Source organism: Colletes gigas, unplaced genomic scaffold (assembly GCF_013123115.1).
Source record: "Colletes gigas isolate AHSC1104 unplaced genomic scaffold, ASM1312311v1 Colletes_gigas_Sc00062, whole genome shotgun sequence".
In the NCBI taxonomy this organism is placed as follows: Eukaryota; Metazoa; Arthropoda; class Insecta; order Hymenoptera; family Colletidae; genus Colletes; species Colletes gigas.
The window spans coordinates 111,445-129,378 of record NW_025106691.1 but is presented as its reverse complement, the minus strand read 5'-3'; the positions used below and the strand labels follow the sequence as shown (position 1 = coordinate 129,378).

The 17,934-nt window shown below is 34.2% G+C and overlaps 1 protein-coding gene across 3 annotated transcripts in view; it reads right to left on the bottom strand.

Moving 5' to 3' along the window:
* Nucleotides 1-17,934, bottom strand: part of LOC122403581 (zinc transporter 1) — a 376,987-nt gene that overhangs the window by 327,123 nt on the left and 31,930 nt on the right. The window lies entirely within an intron of this gene.

Sequence of the window (17,934 nt, the reverse complement as noted above, 5' to 3'; positions counted from 1 at the left end):
GATTCTTGTAGAGCTTTGTACCCTAAACACGAATCTGAAAATGGAATTGCTGTATCACCCTCAGTTTTCGAAAAACACGAGTTTTTGTGAAAACGTACAATTTTGGGCAAAAGCGAGGTATTACGCGAAAATTAAAAACATCAGACAGTTCCAATTAATCTTAAAAGATAGAGGAGAGATTCCTGAATATGCTAACATCGATAGTTATAATATTTTGTACTTTTGAACGGTTGTAAATGATCGCCAAAGTTTGAAAAAGTGTCGAAGTACATACTTTATACACAATACTTTTGCATATTTACGAAAAGTTGTTTACCTGACACGAAATCTATACACAGGATCTGATTCTGCAGACATTTCTAAAGAAGAAACTGTCCAACAGAAGTGTAAAAGCTGTTCTCAATTGTCACAGGTCGAGAAAATGTGTATTTGCAACGCGTGCACGGCGTTTTACCGCCACGCGGCCATCGCTTGCTTATCTCGGCGCGGCAGTGCCGTAGCCACCTACAAGCGAAACTGGTATAATGGTGCAATAGGATATGCACTCTGTATATAGTATGTTTGATTTTTTTTTTGTAACTTTTATTGCTTAATATATTTGTATACTCTAGGATACTAATCACTGAATTATATTTTCAAAATCCATGTAAACTTATCAATGGAATCACTCGAACATGTACGCTTTTCTAAGAAAGATCTGGAGTAAATCCTTGCTATTCACACTTCGCTCTTAGGAATATTATTCCTATTCTGTGAGGCAACCCAACAATAAAATGTTGTTTATTTTTTTACGGCTTTATATTTAAAAAACCATTCATATATATACAATGAACATTGAAATTGTTTAGTAATGGAAATGATCGAGAAATGTTTTGTACAAATCCACAAACAGATTAAAAAATAAAAAATGATAAACATATACAGGAATTAGGAGCCTAAGATATTATCGGTGTCGCATCCATTATGCGTAGCTACGACACTGCCGAGCCGAGGTAGGCTAGCGATGGCCGCGTGGCGGTAAAACGCCGTGCACTTGTTGCCAATACACATTTTTTCGACCTGTGACAATTGAGAACGGATTCTATACTTCTGTTGGACAGTTTCTTCTTCAGAAATGTCTGCAGAATCAGATCCTGTGTATAGATTTCGTGTCAGGTAAACAACTTTTCGTAAATATGTAAAAGTATTGTGTATAAAGTATGTACTTCGACACTTTTTCAAACTTTGGCGATCATTTACAACCGTTCAAAAGTACAAAATATTATAACTATCGATGTTAGTATATTCAGGAATCTCTCCTCTATCTTTTAAGATTAATTGGAACTCTCTGATGTTTTTAATTTTCGCGTAATACCTTGCTTTTGCCCAAAATTATACGTTTTCACAAAAACTCGTGTTTTTCGAAAATTGAGGGTGATACAGCAATTCCATTTTCAGATTCGTGTTTAGGGTACAAAGCTCTACAAGAATCACCTAGTGGGTATTGAAAAACAAAATTCGTGTTGAACAGTGTTATTGGCGGAAAAATAATTTATATATTTTATCACTATGGCAACAGATAGCGGTTCAGGTAAGTTAATGACAACGTACTTATTATGTGAATATGTTAATTATTATTCAAATATGATGTGATTTGCAGATATTATATGAACACGTAATACTTCAAAGAAATGGAAAAGAATAAGACAATTATCATCTTCAGATGAATCATACCAAGACTTCACTGCAAATTTAGAAACCCCAGAAATAGTGCAAAGTAAGAAAAGAAAGAGGACAGGAAATGAAAGTAGTTACGCACAAAATATCAGAAAAATTAAAAGAAATAATGGCAAAGAATACACGACAAAAAAATCATACCCTGTGAGTGCCAACATTTTTGAAAATAAGGATTGCATTTGCTCAAAAACATGTTCAGATCGTGTAGAATATAATGAAAGAAATCTAATTTTGATAATTTCTGGAAACTAAAAGATTTTGAAACCCATGTAGCGGCCATTGTATAGCCACTACGCCCTTGCCAGAGTATGAATGGGAATGGAATGTAAGGATAGTTTTAAGCTTTCTATTTTTCCATTTTCCCAGGGTCTCGTGCGAGCCTGGTCGTCCTGTTAAACACTTGGCGACCAGAGCCGTGCGAGGCGTCTGTTTTCCTTCAAGGTTTCGCCTGGGCCTCGGACCACCCTGATCCGGGCCCGGCGAGCCTCTTGACTTTTATGACTCTCTTTCGCTAAACTTCTCCTACACTGAGTATTTTCCAGTTTCGTTTTTCCGTCTTTCTGTCCTGTCTCTTTTTCTCTACCTTTGCTATTAGGGTAAGAAATTGTATACAATATTCAGGGGACGTGAAAGAAAGACCCCCAAACTATTTTAGACCTCTGTCTGATTAAGACGTTGTCGCCTTGCCAGTTTTAATAACCAATTTAACCTACGTGCGGCTACACCCCCGACACCCGCGAAAATAAACTGTTAATAATTGTTGGGGTAGATTGAGGATTGTTATTTGCACCCCAGCCCCCTCATCCAGAATCTATATCTATGTACATATGTACTACAGTTCATCAACGATTAATAAAACAAAGGCGGCCCAGAACTTTTAAAAGACCTATGAGAAAATGCAGCTACAAATATTTTCTGTCAAGAAATAATAATTCAAAAGTGTCGGTTTGGAGAAAGTTTTTTTTAGATACATTTAAAATTTCTGTAGGGCAGTTAACTCGTGCTCTGAATGCTGAAACACCTCAAACTGCTCGTCGTGGGAAGATGCCTGGATCTTCGCAAAAAACAGATGAAATTAAGATAACGGCTGTACGAGAACATATTTTAAGTTTCCCAGTATATGGGAGCCACTACACCAGAGCTCATCACACTCCTGGTCGAAAATATTTCAGTCCTGATTTAGATATTCGTAAAATGTATAGCCTCTATGTAGAGAAAATATGTGAGGAAAATAACCAATCATTATTTGTTAAGGAGTGCAAAAATGCGATTTACTGAAGGGAAAAATCAAAGCATGCAGTAATGAGGAAAAGTAGTTACATCTTAGACAAAGTCATGATTTACATTTGCAAAATGTCGAATGAGTTAGGAACTTTCTTGCAGAAGACCAGAAAAATGCAAAAGAAAATCCCAGGGAATATTATGGATTCTCATTTGATTTGCAAAAAGCACTCCCGTATCCAAAACTTTCTGTTTCGTTAGCTTATTATAAGCGAAATATGTACGTATACAACTTGGGTTTCCGTAATTTCCATGATAACAATGTCAAGATATACATATGTATGGGACGAAACTACAGCTTCAAGCGGTGCACAGGAAGTAGCATCATGCATTTTAATGCATATGGAGGATATAACTACTCAAAAACACGTAATAGCTTACAGTGATGTTTGTTCAGGCCAAAATTGTAACATTAAAGTAGCATTGATATGGATGAAAATTGTTTAGTCATCAAATAATAATATTGAAACGATAGACCACAAATTTTTGATATGTCGTCATTCCTTTCTACCGAATGACCGTGATTTTGGGTTGATAGAAATGAAAATAAACAAAAGCAAATTATTGATACAACCCTGAGCATTATTATGAATTGATAGAAAAGTGTAGAAGAAGAAATACATTTTTGGTAAAACGAATGTTGCAGCCGGATTTTATTTCAGCGAAATCACTAGAAGAGTCAACGACAAAAAAAATACCACGGGCGAATCTGCCTCTTGGCTGTAAATTCAATGGATGAGATTCTTGAAAAATGAACCTTATAAGATGTTCTATAAAACTTCTTTAGATGATTCTAAATACCACATTTTGGATCTTTCACCTAAAAGAGGAAGTCCAAAAATATATGGAAATATTAAATTACTTCCATATACACCATTACTAATTCAGTAACGGAAGAAGAAGTTTACTATCATACATCCCTCCAGTTTTTCAGGAACATTTTAAGAATCTTAAAAACTCATAATGATAAAAGCCTGAAATGATAAAAATGGATTACATTTTAAAAATAATTAATAAATATTCATGAACTATTTCATTAAAATTATTATTTCTAATAAAACTCGTAGTTTTTTACTGCTTTAAGTCATTTATAGGACATTCAGTTAATTTTGAAAATGGTCCAAGTTGTTACATATTGCTCATGTATGGGACCAAAACGTTTTGTAGCTTGGGCGTCGGCCCGATGATCTAGCGCACCCCGGGACGAGATTGACTCATGCCATATGTGAGCACCCGGCCCAATTTTCATTGCCTTATATGGTAATGCCCCGCCACTGTACAGAGCACTTTCAAGTATATAAGGGCCGCATTTTCTCACTTGAGCAGCTCAGTTTTCTTAAAACTCTCGAGGCGTCGTTACTTTGACACTCAAGGCAAGATCGGACTATAATCCCCACCGAGCAACTATCTACCTTAGTGGTTTTATTAGTGAGCGCTCATTAGACTAATCGAGAAGTAGCTCCCGCGAACGCGCCGCGTAAAAGTCGACATAGAACTTTCGCCATCAAGGCAACTTAGCAATAGTACTTGTAGTTCAAATAATCGACAATTATACTTGAGTATCGATCAAAATATGTTCAAGTTGTTATCCTCACTTGCATGATTCACTTACAACAACCCTGAACCCTATTGACAGTAAGACTAGGGGTATCTCACGTACCCGGTACTCCTTTACCGCTCGAGATGTACCATTACGACAGGGCAAGATCCTAAAACTTCCTAAAAACCTACGTAGCTACCAGGGTATAAAGCCCCTGGTTCGTCCACTCCTACTAGCGGCTCCCAGGGTATAGAGCCCCTGGTTCGTCCGGAACTTCTTTCTCTTTCCTAACCATACCTAAAATCACCGGTCGAGCACTGCCCTCGACCGAATCCAGGATCTCGCACTCACGCTTGTAACAAAATCAATTCAAACTTTAAAAACAACTTTTTCGTATGAAATTCACACAAAATTTCATATTCATAATAAGTTTCAATTAATCCATTAATCAAGGCTAATAAAAGTCTAAATTAAAATGTTGCATAATATGCAAATATTTTTTAATTTATTCAAATGCAATTCATTAAATATCTCGAAACAAGAAATATATGACTTAGACCACTTTCATAATTATGAGCACATATGTAAGCTCAAACAAATTAGAAAAATGGAGTTTGGTTACTTTTTGAACAGACCCCGTAATAGTGATGTTCAGTGACACGGAAAACTTTTCCTCAAAATGAAGGTTAGACAAGCCCGGAAGATCATTAATGGAGAAGATCGATATATCGAAAAAATAATCAAACGTACTTAATAGATGATTTATCTGCATCAGAAATTTCAGCGGAAATTAATGAAAACAGAGTAGACCCTACTAACGTTACACCAGTAAAGGAACGATTACTAAAAAGCAGGTTTACGACGAGGTATGCCAAAAATATCACTATTAAAACCAAAAAATAAAAAGAAAAGGCTCGAATGGACTAAGGAATTCTGTAACATACGGCGTACTCTTTATCGTCGAAAATTTAATGAAAAATATATTGTAGACTGTATACTGTCTATAATTAACTATAAAGGTGGGTCAGCGATGATTTGTGGTTGTTTTGATAGTGACAGTGTGAGAAATATAACGAAAGTGGAAGAAATAATGCGAATAGAACAATATTTGGATATTTTAAAAAAACACACACGATTCCATCAGGAAAAGGACTTTATCTAAAATTGTTACATGTCTGGAAACTTATGGCTGAGAGTGTACATGAGTCAGAGCGATTAAAAATATATGTATAGTAAAGAATGGAAGAGAAATCACTGCAATAAATTTCATCACAGTTTTTAATATCAAAAAAAGGCGTGACAAAAGTATGTGGGCAAGTATAGAAACCTGGCAAATCAGAAAATGCAGTAAGAATGGATAGGCAGAGAGGAACAACCTCCGGTAAGTCCGTATGGTCATAAAATTAGTTAAAAAAGACCCGCGTATTAATACACAAAAAATTATAAAACAATTTTTATTACCAAACTAATGGCTATATCTAGATAAAATCGGAAATAAATGAAGTTGATTTTCACAGTCGCATATTGTGGAAGAAACCGTGAAACCATGTATTTTAGAGGGGGCGCGTTTCGTCCGGGCCTGCTAGTGGACTCATCAGTAAGTCTTTCTAGCAGGCCCTGCCTTAGACGACTGGGATATTGGGAAGTCGTTCGAGGAATGCATATATAGCAACCGAGGGGTCGGTCGAGTGCTTGTAGAGTGCGACCCCTCTGATGGCGAGCATGGGAGTTCATTTGTCATTTTAGAAGTTTACCATTTAAAACATTGAGTCGAAAGTTGAACTGCGTTCAAATAGAAAAAGAAAATACGCAAGGAGAATGAAGAATGAAACTATAAAACGAAAATTAATAATACCCACTATCAAATACGGAGGTGGTTCTAATTTGATATAGGGTTGCTTTAATGACGTACATGTGAGAAATTGATCAATTATTGAAGTCAAATTGATTGCAGTAAAACACATAAAGTTGTAGAAATAGTATTTATTTTCTTCTATAGAAAAATTCATAAATAATAGAGCGTATGTATTTCAACATAATAACGACCCCAAACATACGTATCATGAAAATTGGCCACATCAATGCTCTGATTTGAACCCAATAGAATACTTAAGGGATGAGTTGAAAAGAAACATAGAAATAATAAGACCGATACACAAAACTACAATTTAAAGTAAATAAAAACAAAGGGATATAATACTTCTTATTAACTATGACGTTATTTCAAATTCTACTGTAGTTTATAATAATATTATTTAATGCTAAGTAGCGTTAACTTAATTTCCAACATCAATAAATCAGATAATTTTTGTTAATTTTATTATTGTTTCGTTATGGAAGAGAAATATTTATGATATCAGCACTATAAACGTGATAAATATAATTCTGTTATCAAAATTTATTGTATTTATTTCTATTATGAATTTATTGCATTAACTTATTAAACATATTAACGTCAACGTAAATATTAATACGAATGTATCATTTTAGTCTATGGAATCATATCGTACGGTAAGATTTCGTATTTTTCTCAACAAACGCTACTATATTATGAATTAAAAAATAGTCTTGTTTAAAAAAAATTAATTTGACTTTGATATCTCTCCCAGCAAAATACGCATAAGAAAATTATTTGAACAACTTTTGTAAGAACATTTTTTTAATAATTTTAAACCCTCACGAGATATTCCACCGTTTTCAGTTCAACGGATCATTTTGTAAATTATATGTATATATTTTCATAATGCAACGATCTGTACTTAATAAACAAAACTTTTAAATGTTGCGAAATTGTTGACCGAATACTATTATTTTTTTATTCACGCGATCCGCCGCGCGAAACTTAATTGTTTCGTTTAAAGCATTTATCGTATGATCGGTGACATAATAATTCTGCGCTGCAAATCTTTATAATAACGTCATCCAGTATTTTAGACGCACGACACAAGAAGCGTGCCATGAAAAAGGAGTAGTACAAAGCAAGCAACGAGTACTGAGTAACTTCATTAAGCACAAATCATTATCACCAAACGTACAATTACAAATTACTAGCTTCAAATGCACTATTGATCGAAACTATAACTACAATTCACTTTTCGCTCGTTTATACTCATGGTTACAATTATTGTTTTTTTCTTTTACAGAATTACATAACAAATCATGAAAAATGAAGTTTTAAAAAAATGTTTTGTGATATCTACATAAACAGAAAAACAATTATTATATTAATCTTTTTAAGAAAAATGCTGTTCCAAGGTTGGGCAGAAGTACAAGTTCGATTACAAAAAATTGATATATTTATAAAATAATTATAACGTAAATTCTTCTTAAAAATTAGTTGATGTAAAACGGTGAATTAGTTGACAAATTCTCGTTTTCGTACTTCTTATAAGTTTTTTTTATCAAGGTTGATTTCTATCCACGAGTTAATAATTGATATTTTTAGTGCCCCAATTGTAAAATATTTTGTATCATTTCAATATTTTCAATAGGATTTCTATTCGGTGAACATTCTGGCTACATTAAACTTGAAATCCTTGATCGGGAACGAAAAATTCTTTTATAATATGTTCTTACACAACCTTACAAACAAAGAATGTAATATCCATTTTGTCCGGAAATGATGGGAAATTATTAAAAATGCATTTAAACCACCGATTAAAACATGGTTGCAATTTATTGAGTTTGTCCCCACCGCGCAAATGGCAGTATCGGATCCATACAGACCGCAATCAGTGTACACTCATGTATACGTTCATAATAAAAACAATAACACTCGTTAATAGGAATCAAAAATAAGATAAATGCATATAAAGAATCATTAACACTAATCTGACAAAAAAATGTTTGGAATAAAAGCTAATGAGTACTTCGAGGAGAACAAAGTGCAATAATAAAAATTTCGAAAATTTTGTTATTCCATAAAAAGCTTAGGTTACCTTAACTTTATAAAATATCACTATGTATTTTTGATTTTATAGCATTATAGCTGCCAAAAGAACGAATTCAACGACTGACTACACAATGATCTTAAATTTTGGAATAAATTTTACCTTAGAAATTCACGGTAATTGAAAAAATAATTTTCTTACGCGTTAGTGAAACGTCCCCGTTAGGTTTTTATTTATGGGTACATTTAAAATCACTTGTCTACAAAACACCAATTGATACAATTGAAGAACTCTGGAATCGGATAATACGTACATGCAATGCCATAAATTTACAAAGTTTATTGTTGGCTACACATAACAATTCAATGAGAAGAACAGAACGTTATGTCGCAGAAGGCGGAATGCAATTTAAACATTTATTGAAATAAAGTTAACCGCCATCTAATTTAATGATTAATTTAATTATTTAACCACTATGTATTTGTTAAAAAATTGTAAAATTGTTATTTTAATTACAACTTTCATTTTTGTTTTCGCTTTGTAAGAGTTATCATTGTCATATCATCGACAAGGTAAGTATAAATATATTGTTTCGTTTATACCAAACAAAACCTTATTTTACTTTGGCTTTAAAGTATTAATACTTGTTCATCTCTTACAGAAATTTTCGAAATTTGTATTATTGCACTTTGTTATTTTCGAAGTACTCAGTAACTTTTGTTCCAAATATTTTATTGTCCGATTAGTATAAATGTGAGGATATTTAGTTCATAAATAAATAACTCTTCAGTAAAAATAATGGTTAATTGGTGCAACCTTTAGAGCTTCTTAGATAATTTTGTTAAGAATGTATTACCGAAGAAACTGTGGATATAATAACAAAATAAATATTCAATAGTCGCAGATGTATTATACATTTATATAAATTTATTCTAACATTTTGCAATCTTGAAAAAAAAATAACTTATAAACTGCAATTTTTTAAATACTTTCAAGTTTTCCTATTTTATTTTTTTCCTGTTTAATGAGAATGAATAAGCTAACTGGATTTCTAATAATAAACATGAGCAATGCGTAACTGCGACACTATGAGAATGCATACGTTTAAAATTACATGTAAAATAATTCTTTCTTCTTCACGCTTTGAAAATCATAATATAGAAAGAACACTTTTCATTGTTTCATTATAATAATAATAATTGGTGATTGGAAATCGGTTACATTGTGGACGAGCGTGTGCCAGTTTTGGGACAATTACACAATTGGTTATAGAAATATCACTAAAGTACATGAGTAATTTTTTTAATTACTATAACAATATATTAATATTTATTATTTATCTCAGTTATTATTAATTTTTTAAGATTAAAATAATCATGGTGAAAACGAAAAAAAAGAAATAAAAATCTATGCCAGAAAAAAAGTCACTTAATGTAAATAGTTCAATAATGACATAGAGGGTGTTCGATCACATCTGGGACAAATTTTAATGGGAGACTCTAGAGGCCAAAATAAGACGAAAATCAAGAATATCAATTTCTTGACAGGCTATGTTAAAAAGTTATTAAAAAATTTCAAATCATTCTAAAAAAATTATTTTTGTAGGGGACAATTACAATCACTTTTGGTGAATACACATACCTCCGAAATCCTACCCATTTTCGAGAAAAAAATTCGGGTAGGTGCCTAAATTTTTCGGAGGGGAAAAAGCGTAGGAATTTCACATATTTTATTTCTTTTTAATAAAATGTATTACTACATTACCCACGGTTGTGTCTATTAAAAATGAAAAGTAAATTTTAAAGAAAAATCGACAGGGAGCAGGTGCAGAAATTTTTCAGCGAAATTGAAACATCTCAAATCATTTTGAAAAAATTATTTTTGGTTGCGGGCGTCAACTACAATCATTTTTGGTGAACAGAAATACTCGCGATATCCTGCGCATTTTCGAGAACAAAATTCAGTACAAAAAAGTGTATGATTATACATAATCTTTAAAAAAGATTTGTTTTATTGTTACATCGTAATCTACTCACCGAGAAAGTCAAATGTTATATATGTTATACATAATGTTATATGTATAATAATTTTTAAATTTGAAAAGAACGTTAAAATGAACTTCTCCAGGGTAAGGTTAGTCTTATAACCCATTTATTATATTACATCGTTTATAAATATACAAAAGTAGTTGAAAAAAAACGAAATATAGAACGGAGGGCAATAAACTAATTAATTTAAAACCTAGACACAAAAGAAGGAGAAGAAAAGAGAGAAGAAGACAACAGAGATTAGAAAACGGACACAAACATAGAGAACCCCGTCAAAATATTAGAATAACGAGAGGCAGCCCGTAAAAAATACATTAATAAATGAGATATCAGAAAAAGACGTTAAACAAACAACTTTAAATATATTCAAAGACAACACAATCACCAACAGATGAAACGAACAATTAGAAACTTGTAATACAGATGTACTAGATATGCTACTACAGAAAATGAATACAATAGGAAATGAATTAGAAAGTATAAGAGAAGAAATGAAAAAGACAAGGGAGGAAAGCTTAGAAATACTAAAGGAAACTGTGTGCCAATTTTTAACTTGAAATCTCGACCGCGGGAGTAGCAATGGGGTGAAAACGAAAATCATGTTTTTGTACAATTTCTCATGACCTATTGAGTAAAAAAATGTAAAAAAATTCAGAGACATTTCGGATATCGGGTCACATATTTTGAGAGATTTTCAGATTTTTTGATTGAAAAACCAGGTAGTAATAAATAAAAAACCGCAGAAAATGCCGAAAAATGTCGATTACGTATTGAAGGAGATCCGGAACTACTTTTATACCTTTACAGTAAACAGGTATTGCTATTACTATTATTTTCAATTTTTTTCAAATTTTTCATTTTGGTGCGCCGCAGTGAAAAAAAAACCGATTTTTTCCTCATTTTCTGCGTATTAAAGTAACTTACACGTTGAATTTTTATGCATTCTTCAATATATGAGTGTTTTGTAAACTGTTTAATGTTTCTACACTAAGCAGAATTAGAATGTCCGACTGTAGAACCGCTGGAAGTTTTTTTACCATAGGTTCGAGTCTCTCTTCTAGACTTAGTGTTTTTTTTCTTCATTATTTTTTTTTTTAATTCTAACTATATAAAAATGCTTTATATTTATTTATAAATGTTGTAAAAGTATTTTACAAATATTATAACTTGAAATATATATAAATATAATTTTGGAGCGTTTTTTGCGTCTTTATTTTTTTTGTCAACCACGATTATTGTTTAACATCTCTTACACTGAAATTAATGTAAAATGTTAGTTTTCAAATCTCTTACCTTTGACTATTGTGAATGGATCGGAGCTGAAGATTGTATATTGGCTTACTATTACTTCTTCTCCCCCTTCGATCAAGCAGATCTTTCCTTCTTTTTCTCTTTCTTTGATAAATATGAATGTTTGCTACGGATTCAGTATCTAACGTAGACATGTAAGAGTTATTATCCTTTTCTTACTGCTGGTTTTAAAGATAATGTATGTAGGATCACCCTCTATGGACCATGCCAAGTAATTATGTATAAATCCCATCGCATACAGAAGCCTGAGTAATTAGAAAATACATTGTGGAACCCGAACGCGACAATCACCCATTGACCTGACCGGTCTGGGTTAGAGATCTAAAAACTAACATTTCACATTAATTTCAGTGTAAGAGACGATAAACAATAATCGTGGTTGACAAAAAAAATAAAGACACAAAAAACACTCCAAAATTATATTTATACATAATCCTCTTGTCGCGTTGATAATCCTAAGTTCCGTTTCTTCCTCAGTAAATTAACGCGGCCTTTGACTTGGGGAGGAAACCTCGGCCACCCTCGCCAGAGTGGCCTGGGACTTTCCTCCACCATCGAGGTGAAGGAGGAATTTCCTGCCGAAATGGGGCGGGAAAATGGGTCCTCCTCTTCCAAGTCGATGGCCAATCAATCGAGTCATGATTCCACAGAGGAATCTGCAAAACACCCCCAAGTGTACCTCTTGGTGGGGATCTAAGCAGAGGAGGAAACGGACTCCGGACACGAAAGCCACTCTTAACTTGTCTTCGGGAGAAGCACTCTTAACTTGTCTTCTGGCAGAAGAACTCTTTCTCGAAGGACACACGACAAACCGTAAGTCGTGTAAAGAGTCAATGTTTTTTATTGAACGCATTTTTGGACTTAGAACGGGGGAACAGTTCCTCACATATTACAATCGCGCTAATATTAAAACATTATACAGTCCACTTATTATCGTTGTACAATAAACGTTTTCAAAAATCACAAACAAATCCATTTCAATCCCGACCAACCAATTCGAGCGCGAACATATCCTCTGGATGAGATACCAAGGATTCCATCACGACCAAAGAAAATCGTACGTTTTGGAGGACCAAAACGAATCTAGGAAAGGGAGTGTGATATCACCCGGATTCGTCAGCACAAACATCTGAGTCACATCCAAAAAGACTTTGACACCATCCACATCACCACCTCGTAGAAACAACATCTGAGTCAGACATCAGACCTCAAACCAAGTTAACCTTACTTTAAAGCCATATCCAAAATTACCTTTATATAAACCCTTCACCCAATTAAAGTGCAGTTCTGTATTTCAAACTCAAGGTCTGCGTAACGTTACTTTGCCCGTTTCTTATTTTAGCAACGGCGTAAGCTAGGACCGAGCCAATAGTTGTACGCAACTTTGTGTTAAGTGATATTATCCACTTTCGTTTCGCGAGTTTCTATTTTGTACAAATGACGTGTAAAGTCCCGTCACATTTTGGCGGTCTTTCCAGGATCTATTCGTGCACAACTGGGAATAAACAAAACGACGAGAAGCCTACGGACATCTCCACAGCTTGAGACTACGAGAGCCACTCTATCAATTTGCATCAGGATTCGTGTTGAAAATAATCTTTTAAAAATGAGTACACCGATTAAAGATCAGGAAGACATGAGGAGTATTATTTCCCACTTTGAAATAGTAACGACGTAAATTAAAAGGCAAGAGGAAACAATGAAGAAACAAGACGACGCGTTACGGAAACTTTTGCAAACCGTCAAAGTGCTAGACGAAGAAAGAGTAGAGCAAGCAGGGAAATTGAAGAAACTAGGCGTTCAATTGTGTTTGATAGCCAGCACAGAAGATGGATGTTCTATCGAGGCATCACGAAGACCAACCACTGAAATGGAACACACCCACGACGAAGGTGACCTCCACACGGCAAGAGCTGGACCTCGCCCATCCACATCAACAGCACCCGCAGCAACCGTCAGTAACCTTAAAACTATAGACGCGTTCTACATGGTAGAAACCTTATACGGAAAAGATGACATCGGAGTTGAAGAATTCATCAAATCGGTACAATTTGCGAGAAACAGAGTCAACGATCCGGAAAGCCTACTCCGCATGATATTAACCGAGAAGGGTCATTCCATGCGAAATCGGACACTTTTCGGAGTACGATGTCGGATTTTGTTCTACTTTGAATATGTTGTAGTCTTTAGTGATATATAAACGTATCTCGAAGGATTTTTAAAAATTTTAAAAATTGTTGGTTTTACATCTGTTTGAAATATAGAGCTCCCTTTTTTTCAATAAATAATAGCTGCTAAAGTAAAGAAGTTATAAAAATGAAATTTTAGGTACTTGTAGCAGACCCATGGGAGTATCAAATAAAAATTATTTCAATTAATAAAAAAATTTTTTTGACTATTTATTTTGCAATTGTTTACAACAAATGTCATTTTTTTATAGCGGGGACATATTTAAAAATCTGAAAAAAATGGGCATATAGTCCTGTTTGTCCCCTTCACGGACCAAGTTTTAAAAATACGGACACTTTAAAATTGGCCTTATAAAAATTAATTGAATGGAACGCTGCGTCGCGTCGTGGCATGCTGGCTCGACCGGCCAAGTCGCGCAGTGTCTGCAACCGCCAAGCGGTTATACCTGCTATTGTTATACATAGGGTGTTGGACTGCAGGAAAATGTAACAGTTATTGGACACTCACTCTTTGTCAATGACACTTAGCATTATACACATTTAAGTTGTCAATATTCAATGGGATAGGATGTTCAATGTTCTAGTGGGATAGGATATGATGGGATGTGATGGGATTAGGTTCTGGTTAAGAAATAATGGTTGGATTGTACCAATGATCATCTACCGGATTAAATTGTTTGTTATAAAATTACTTACCTCATAACAGCTACAACTGTTGATTTTTCACTGTCTGAATAAATTCGGGCAGTTAAATGTGTTACTTCTTTGGTTGGAGTAAATGAATGAAAATTGCGTGTTCCACAGATTGTTGTAACCAGTTCACGTCTTTCCAGCAAGAATTCCGAATGCTCCTTATATTCTTCTTTTGGGTTGAATTCAAAATGTACATTTTTAACAGCAACACAGTTTGTAGATGAATTAGAAATCCGATTACCAAAGTTGCAAGTTCACGATTTTATTGCAAGAAGTCAAAGCAGCTTTTTTAAATATTCTAAAGAAAATGTAGGACCTGATGAATTTGTTGTCGTCGGCGATTTTGCGGAAAATTATTCCTTCGTTATCCAAGACGAAATCCAAAATTATCATTGGTCCAACAAACAGGCGACAATACACACATTCATTGAATATTATCAGATGGATATTTGTTTAAACCATGAAAACTTTGTAATTATCTCGGATTGTTTCCAACATGACAGCACTGCAGTCCATTTATACCAGAAGAAATTAGTGGAATTTTTGAAGGAAACACATGGCACAACTATCAAGGAAATCAAATATTTTTCTGACGGAGCATCATCACAGTACAAAAATAAATATAATTTATTAATTCTCAATTTCCATTTTGAAGACTTTGGAATCAACGCCGAATGGCATTACTTTGCAACATCGCATGGCAAAAATGCATGCGATGGTATTGGTGGTTCTTTAAAACGCCTTGCTGCTCGAGCTAGTTTACAAAGACCGTTGGAAGACCAGATAACGACACCACAAAAATTATTTGATTGGGCAACTGCCAATATTAAAAATATACATTTGCAATTCAGCTCAACAGAAGAATATAAGAAACATTCGGAATTCTTGCTGGAAAGGCGTGGACTGGCTACAACAATCTGTGGAACACGCAATTTTCACTTATTTACACCAACTAAAGAAGTAACGCATTTAACTGCCCGAATTTATTCAGACAGTGAAAAATCAACAGTTGTAGCTGTTATGAGGTAAGTAATTTTATAACAAACAATTTAATCTGGTAGATGATCATTGGTACAATCCAACCATTATTTCTTAACCAGAACCTAATCCCATCACATTCCATCATATCCTATCCCACTAGAACATTGAACATCCTATCCCATTGAATATTGACAACTTAAATGTGTCCGATTTCGCATGGAATGACCCTATATGAAAATTATTTAGCAGGTAAGATTGATATCGAAAAAATAAATTTTAAAGGAAATATTGCTGATATATTCACCAAATCTCTAGGTAGAAATAAGTTTGAACATTTTAGAAACAAGTTGGATTTGTTTTGAGGAGAATTTACAGTGTTTGAGTTATAACCTAGATTATTATATTAGTTTAAAGTTGTATTTTAAATTTAAGGAGGTGTGTTGAGAATGGAAGTATATGTAAATATGAAAATACGGCTTAAGAGACGAGTGCGCATGTTGCACGGGACGGGGAGTGGGGGACAGGCGACAAGCGAGGATCGGAAAGCGAACGGAACGGAGAGCACGTGTAAGACACCACTTCGGACACCCCGAATGTAATATATAATGTAATGAAATAAAGATAATATTAAACCGTGAAAAGGAAGAGAATAACATTAATCAATTAATCTTAACAATATGTTCTGCATATTTTACCTAAGGGGCAGATGACTGAATATGCTGCATATTTCCTGCATATTTTACATATCTCTATTTTATTATCAATACTCCTTGCAACAATTCGCGAATTATGGTTCATGATACTTCGGTGTAGCTGTTGCATAATCAATTCATAATAGGCCTGCTCATACAGTTTGTATTCACGATTAGTGGTATCCAAAGAAAAGTAGACAGTAGCGTCAGTTATAGAGCAGCACAAATGTATTGAGGTCTATTGGGATGATTAGTTCGATTCCATCGTTCTTGGATTGCTGATCGTTCGAAGTGTGCGTTCATTCCCGTACAATGCCGGAAGCGAAGACAGCTAAGCAAGTTATGTTAACCAAATGGATAAATGAAGTAGCTGATACAAATTTTATTCTCGAAGGGGATACTATTAAGTGTCAAGCGTACAATAAGAATATCAACTGCGATAGAAAGTCACAGTTATCTCAACATGCGGCAACCGCTACTCATCGAAAAAATGTGCAATGGCGTAATGATTCCAGAGCAAGCACAAGTGACCAAGAGACAAGCAAGAATCCATTTTATAGTGATTTGTGTAAAGCGATGGTAGCCACAAAAATGCCTTGGCGATGTCTAGACGACAATGTTACGTGGAAAAATTTCCTCAGAAAGTATGCAGGTCAAAATATACCCGACGAATCCACTCTTAGAAAAGCTTACCTACAGAGTCTTTATGAATCATGTATTCAAGAGATTAGAAAAGATATTGCAGAACATAACATCTGGGTATCTATAGACGAGACTATGGACAATGCCAGCCTCTACATTGCTAATTTAGTTATTGGCAAAATGTGCGAGGAAGAAGCAGCAACGCCTCACTTGCTCGCTTGTAAACAAGTAGAAAAACCATTCGGCAATTCGAATGTTGTGGTGAAACGTGGAAGATGCCTCTAACTGGTAACGGAAGCAGATCCATATAAGCTAAAGGCTGCCAGGCATTTAAAAATATTCTATCCAAAGATGTTGCATGTCACATGATTGGTGCATGGAATACATCGATTGTTAGAGGAAGTACGGCTTCATTTTTTTACGGTCAACACACTTATATCCGCCGTAAAGCAAGTATTCCTAAAAGCTCCTCATCGTATAGCATTTTATAAAGAGAAGGCTCCGAATGTTCCACTTCCACCACAGCCAGCCATCACAAGATGGGAGACTTGGTTAGAGGCAGCCATATTCTATACAAAGCATTTGGAGATTATTGGAGAGGTACTCCTTTATAATTTCTCGTCGAATCTTATTTTGTTATTCACATTATTACCAACAATTTTATGATCAAAATATTATTTTTGGATACTACGATTTCTTATACAGGTAATGAAGTTGTTGAATGAGAAAGACGCAGCATCAATTAGAACTGTAAAGGAAATTCTCGAGAAGGAAAATGTACATCAAGATCTTATATATATTGACGCACACTTTAGCACTCTCCTTGTCAGCATACAAAAATTGGAAAAGCGGAAGATGCTCTTATCAACATCAATGGAAATAGTCGAAGAGATTGTAAAAAATATGTAAAGCGTACGTGGTACTTTTGGAGAGAAAATCAAGAAGTTTAAG